This window comes from Bison bison, unplaced genomic scaffold, assembly GCF_000754665.1.
Source record: "Bison bison bison isolate TAMUID 2011002044 unplaced genomic scaffold, Bison_UMD1.0 scf7180017861828, whole genome shotgun sequence".
Classification (NCBI taxonomy): domain Eukaryota; kingdom Metazoa; phylum Chordata; class Mammalia; order Artiodactyla; family Bovidae; genus Bison; species Bison bison.
Window position 1 is genome coordinate 177,904 of NW_011492400.1, and position 7,242 is coordinate 185,145.

Here is a 7,242-nt window from a genome sequence, read left to right on the forward strand (position 1 = left end):
AAAGAAGATCAAACTGGTCAATTCTAAATTAAATCAACACCAAATATTCATTGGAAGGATTAATGCTGAAGATCCAATACTTTGGCCATCTGATGCAAAGAGCCAACTCATTGGAAAAGACCCTGATGCTGGGAAAGATCAAAAGTAAAAGGAAAAGAAAGCAGGCAGCAAAGGATAAGATGGCTAAATGGTATCACCGACTCAGTGGACATGACTTAGAACAAACTCTGGTAGACAGAGAAGGATAGGGGAGCCTGACATGCTGAATTCTATGAGCTAGCAAAGATCTGGACATGACTTAGCAACTGAGCAATAAAAACAGCAAGAATAAGGAAGTTTAATAAATTCAAGGTTGCCTTAATAATTTTTCAAGTAATATAAATAATCATAACATGAAATACATGGAGAATAAGAACAGCATGACACCATTTGTTCTCCTAGGACTCAAACAGATTCCAAAGATTCAGAAAACCATCTTTGTGTGTTAGGTCATCTACATCATCTCTGTGGTCAGAAATGTGCTCATGGTGGTCACCATCACTGCCAGATCATTACAAGAGTTCCCCATGTACTTTTCCCTGGCCCATTTCTCTCTCTTTATCTCTCTCTCTCTTTTTTTTAATGTTTGCTATTCCTCTGTGAATACCCCTATATTGATTATAGTCTCAATCAATTTAAAAAAAAAAAAAGACCATCTTATTCAAAGGATTCATGCCCCAAATCTTTTCAGAACATTTACTCAGAGATGTTGAGATCATCCTGCTTAGTGTGATAGCCTATGTCTGATATGTGGCCATCTGTAAGCTCTTGTACTAATCAACCATCATGGACTGGTGGGCATGTGGACTGCTACTGACAGTGGTGTGCATGGGAGGTTTTCTTCATGCAACCTCTTACTTTTCTGATTACTCTTCTGTGGTCCTAATGTCATAGATCAGTTTTTGTGTGATCGGAGTCCTTGCTTAATTTTGCCTGCACAGATACACTCTAGGATTACTTGTCTCTGCCAAAAGTGGATTCATCTGTCTGCTAAACTTCCTTCTCCTCATGGTCTCTAATGAGGTCATCCTGTCCACCCTATGACCCGCCACCTAGAGTCAAGGCACAAGGCACTCTCCACTGTTTCTCTCATATCACAGTGATTGTTTTCTTCTTTGTGCATTGTATATTCATGTACATGAGACCTGACACTACTTTATAAATTCATAAAAATATATATTTATATATAAAATTTATTACTAAGTTCTAATAATTTTGCATAAATAGCTGCTCATTTTTATATATCACAATGGTAATGGTAGTATACTGGTATTTCAATACTTAACTAGGTTACAAAAGAAATTAGTCACTGAACCTCCAAAGGGTAAATAAAAAAGAGATTGTTTCAAGTTTTCAAATTCTTGCAGCCTTCAGAACTTATTGGCATTGCTCATACCACCACCTTAGGATGCTAACCTAACAGAATGAGTGATGACTCAAACAAAAGGGCACTTTAATGTCAGGCAGGATCTTCAACTTATTAAAAAACAAAACAAAACAGTTCTACTCCATAAAGCACTTGCCTGCTTGCTATCATTGGATATGAGGTCAGTGTGATTGTTGACTGTGAAAGGATGAAGACTGAGCTCTTGTGGTGCCATGGAACATGCAGGATGCAGTGCACGAAGCTGCACCCATCAGGATGAAGACTGAACTCTTGTGGTGTCATGGAGCATGCAGAACGTAGCGCACAAAGCTGCATCCATCAGAGCCCCTTCACTGACTCAGTGTCCCCATGCTCCAGCTGCTGTAGCTCTGGGCTTCTAACAGCTCACAGCCCCACCCTGCTCTGGACAAACTAATCTGAGAAAATGAAAGCTGTCTCATCTGTGTCATTATGCTCACCATCCCAGGGCCCATCAGGGAGCAATGGCTGACTTAATGGAGCAAAAAGAGCTGATCTTCTTATCTTAGGTTGGAGCCAGTTCTGTTGTACTCTGAATACTTCAGAGCTCCTGTGGCTCCAGGCTGAAGTCATACCTTAGTAAGGACAACATCCTTCTTCCCTCTACTATTGTCAGGTGCTCTCAACTATTTTTCTACATTTCATCAGAACTATAAAGGAAAGTTATGACCAACCTAGATAGCATATTCAAAAGCAGAGACATTACTTTGCTGACAAAGTTTCATCTAGTCAAGGCTATGGTTTTTCCTGTGGTCATGTATGGATGTGAGAGTTGGACTGTGAAGAAGGCTGAGCACCGATGAATTGATGCTTTTGAACTGTAGTCTTGGAGAAGACTCTTGGGAGTCCCTTGGACTGCAAGGAGATCCAACCAGTCCATTCTGAAGGAGATCAGCCCTGGGATTTCTTTGGAAGGAATGAGGCTTAAGCTGAAACTCCAGTACTTTGGCTACCTCATGTGAAGAGTTGACTCATTGGAAAAGACTCTGATGCTGGGAGGGATTGGGGGCAAGAGGAGAAGGGGACGACAGAGGATGAGATGGCTGGATGGCATCACAGACTCGATGGACGTGAATCTCGGTGAACTCCAGGAGTTGGTGATGGACAGAGAGGCCTGGCATGCTGCGATTCATGGAGTCAGAAAGAGTCAGACACGACTGAGTGACTGATCTTATCTGATCTGATGAGAAATAAATATTGAAGAGAAATTTTTGTGTAGCTCCATTGTTTTGCCCTTTCTTGGACATCATGTATGTAAAATCACAGAATATGTGGTCTTACCACATTGGCTTATTTGACTTCACAATATGCATTCAGATGCCCTCCATGTCTTCTCATAGCTTGGTAGGTCATTTATTTTTAGCACTGAATAATATTCCATTGTCTTGATGTATAATAGTTTATACATTCACCCATGAAAAGACATGTTAGCTGCATTCAAGATTTGGTAATTATAAGTAAACTTGTTTGGTGGCTCAGACAGTAAAGGATCTGCCTGCAATGCAGGAGACCGGGGTTCAGTCCCTGAGTCAGGAAGATCCCCTGGAGAAGGGAATGGCAATCCATTCCAGTGTTCTTTTCTGGGAGAATTCCATGGACAGAGGAATCTGCAGGCTACAGTCTATGGGGTAGCAAAGAGTCAGAAATGACTGAGCTACTAACTCTTCATACACTTGTAATAAACAGTCATGTTTAGCCTAGTTAATATTTGGGGTTTTTTATTTGTTTGCTTGTGGTTTTTTTTTTTTTTTTGGTCTTTAGACCATATCTTATTTGTCCTTTGCTAGTCCCCTTCCCCGTATGTAGCAGGAAACTTCTGAATCCAGTAACTACTCATTTACTTATCTATTTTAAGCATATAGGAGTTTGGCAATACATACAATTTATTATTCAGTTTCTTAAGTTTTATGGGAAATGTTTTATATTCTGATTAATAAGTGCAATAGTAGTCACTGTTTTTTCAGCATTCTGAATGAGTGAATCTTTCTCTGTGCTCAGTTGTTAATATTAATTTTTAAACGTGACCTCAGGAGTACAGATCACCTTGATCTCAAGCTCAGTCACTCATCTGTGTCTGACTCTGCAACCCCATAGACTGTAGCCCACCAGGCTCCTCTGTCCATTGAAATATCCTGGCAAGAATAATGGAGTGGGTTGTCATTTCCTACTCCAGGGTATCTTCCTGACTCAGGGATGGAACCCACATCTCTTTTGTCTCTTGCTTTGGCTGGTGAATTCTGTACCACTGTACTACCTGGGGAGCCCAAGTTATATTTAAGCTATGGGTCCTAAAGCATATGGGTAGGGCTATCCTAGTCAGAGGAAATAGAAGAGCAGAAGAAGAGTTTAAAGATTTAAGGTAAGTTTAGAGATTGTAAGTTGAATAAATGCATGATAATCAGCTGCCTTGAAAGTTACTCTCTGCATATACTTAGGTGTCACAGGCAGTCTTATCTAGAACATATATTTGGAGAAGTAGTACTAGTAAAGAGTATGGAATAAATCCCTTGGGAAAGAACTATGGACAGAGTAGGCAGCTTATCTATTTTTATAGACAAAGATTTCATTAGGATTAATTATCTTTAAAAATCTAAGGTGTTTGGAAATGCCCAGATAATTCTTTCCTGCAGACTCTTCTCCTTTTCCATGGAGAGATGATTTTCTTTAATTTCAGTCACGAAGAGTTGAGCACGACTGAGCGACTTCACTTTCACTTTTACTTTCATGAATTGGAGAAGGAAATGACTACCCACTCCAGTATTCTTGCCTGGAGAATCCCAGGGACAGGGAGCCTGATGGGCTGCCGTCTATGGGGTCGCACAGAGTTGGACATGACTGAAGCGACTCAGCAGCAGCAACACAAAGAAAAACCATCAACATAAACTTCAACATCAACATAAATTCTCTAGTAAAATGGTCTTGAAAGTTCCACAGAAACAGACAAAATGGAAATTCTGGACTATGAAAGATCACATGATTCTACATACAATGTTTTATTAAATCTATACTGCCTTTGATTTTAAAGATATTAATATGTGTTAAAAAAAGTCATCTTAGAATTGATAAGTAGTATTTCATTTAAAAATCATCTTTAATAAAAACAAGGGGTATATTTCAGATTGTTTCATACTTATTCATTGGAATAAAAATTTTATGATTGGCCTCCTATGTGAGAGGTCTTCTTTGGTGGCTCAGAGGTTAAAACATCTGTCTACAATGTGGGAGACCCAGATTCGATCCCTGGGTGGGGAAGATCCCCTAGAGAAGGAAATGACAACCTGCTCCAGTATTCTTGTCTGGAGAATCCCATGGATGGAGGAGCCTTGTGGGCTACAGTCTACGAGGTTGCAAAGAGTCGGACACGACTGAGAGACTTCACTTTAACTTTCATTCACTTTAGACAATGTAGAGGGGCCCAGCATAGCTGGATGAAAGCATCCAAACAAAGCAAATTGAGGGAAGAATGATAAAGAAAGCAGAAAAGCACCGAATATCAGTTTCTAGTAGCCACATGCCTTGCAAAATTTCACAAGTATTGAAAGAAATAAAATGCTAGTTGCTCAGTCATGTCCAACTTTTTGCCACCCCTTGGACTATAGCCCACCAGGCTCCTCTGTCCATGGAATTCTCCAGGCAAGAATACTGAAGTGGGTTGCTATTCCCTTCTCAAGGGGATCTTCCCTACCCGGGGATCAAACCCAGGTCTCCCACAATGCAGGCATATTCTTTACCATCTGAGCCACCAGGGAAGCTCTTAATATTACGTTTTATGAACTATAATATTATCTCATTTTAAAGCAATGGCACCCCACTCCACTCTTGTCAGACACGACTAAGCGACTTCACTTTCACTTTTCACTTTCACACATTGGAGAAGGAAATGGCAACCCAATCCAGTGTTCTTGCCTGGAGAATCCCAGGGAAGGGGGAGCCTGGTGGGCTGCTGTCTATGGGGTTGCATAGAGTTGGACACGACTGAAGTGACTTAGCAGCAGCATAGATATTTTCAAAATGAAAACAATATAATTAAAACAAATTTCTAAGACAAAGGCATAAAAACTTACAGAGTCAGTAGTTACCCATGTCTCCTTGATCCCATAGCCTATTATTATAACACCATATTTTTCTTTCAATGTGGTGTGACCTCTGAGATTAGCTTGTTACAATCAAATAATTTTCTAATGCACGGATCAACAGGTTAGATTTTATTCCAAGGAAAATAAGGTTTAACAGCAATTTTGCAGAGGGCTGTTATATGACAGGAGATGTGCTTTAGGATAGTTCTTATATTAAAATGTCTCAAATCCAAGTGGTCACACCCAGAACTAGCTGGATCCCTAAAAGAGCAGACCGTGATCTGAATCATAGCAACATGCTTATTTGACTCATAAAATGTCAGGGGTCATTGAGTCCAACTCCTCAAAGAAAGCTAATATGTTTCAATAATATTTCAATGGATACATGTCCTCAGGACATCAAGTACATCACCCTATTTACTTTAAATCTAAATGTATCACTTTAGACCATACTTTCCTCATGGCGATTTTCATTTCCATGTTTCTCAGGGTGTCGATGAGAAGGTTCAGCATGGGAGCAATCACAGTGTAAAACAGAGATTTCCTTATCCTTGTCCTCTCTCTCTGCAGGTAGAATACAAATGTAGATACAGGGCACTAAGAATAACAGTACAACTGTTATGTGAGAACTACAAGGAGAGAGAGCTTTCCTTCACCCTGGAGAGGAATGTGTTCTAAGATTATATAATATGACTATGTAAGAAGCTACTAGGACAAGAAAAATGGCAACAGCTACCATCCCTGAATTTGCAATCACTAGGATACTCACAACAAGAATGTCTGCACACCAGTTTCAAAAGAGGCTTCGCATCACACATGTAGTGATCTATCTGATTAGGACCATAAAAAGGTAACTAGAGTACCATGAGAAGTAAAGCAATAGAATGCCAAAAACCCACAGCCCAGGCCAGGATGATCAACATGTCATACCTCTGTTCATGATGACCATGTAGTGCAGGGGCTTGACAATGGCGATGTAGTGGTCAAAAGCCATTGGCACCAAGATGAATATTTCCACACCTGCCAGCAAGTGGGCAGTGAAGAGCTGAGTCATATAGTTGTTATAGGAAATGTTTCAACAGTTGTTATAGGAAACATTTCTTCGTCCTGTAGCTAGGTCCCTGATTAGCCTGGGGACCACCGTGGATGAGGGAGAGGTGACAGAGAAGGTAGTACATCGGTTGTTGCATTAGATGGTTGCAGGTGATGGTGAGCAAGATGATAAAATTCCCCATTAAGACAGCCAGGTAACAGAGCAGGAACAAGAAGAAGAAAAGTAACTCCATTTTCTTATTTCCCCACAGCCCTATAAAAACAGATTCTGTGACATTGTTCTGATTTTCCATGAAGCTGAGCTGAGTTCAGAATACACAACATAAATTCAGTTCATCTGAAATGAAACAGAGCATGATACATATTTAAGAGCATTTTAAAACTTTGTGTTAATTATGCAATGAAAAAAGATGTTGTTCATAGAGGATTTACTACAGACAGTCTATATTTTCTGTTGTTTTTAGATCATGGACATCATATTTCTAATGATATTTTAAAAGAATATGTATATAAATCTGGATCATTTGTAAATATTTTTCAGGGATTTAACTCATAACCAACTAACAGGTAGTTTCTGAGAGTCATTTTGCATATTGGAAAACAAAAGTATTGGAGGATTCAGTTAATTACACCAAATAATTACGATATTAAATTAAAATCAAGCCAAGA

General features: G+C 39.6%; 2 pseudogenes; one reads left to right on the top strand and one right to left on the bottom strand.

Annotated features, from left to right (window-relative positions):
* The first annotated feature begins 632 nt into the window (after positions 1 to 632).
* LOC104983168 lies at positions 633 to 1,201 on the top strand (annotated as a pseudogene).
* A 4,736-nt stretch (positions 1,202 to 5,937) lies between these two features.
* LOC104983158 lies at positions 5,938 to 6,866 on the bottom strand (annotated as a pseudogene).
* Positions 6,867 to 7,242: the final 376 nt, after the last annotated feature.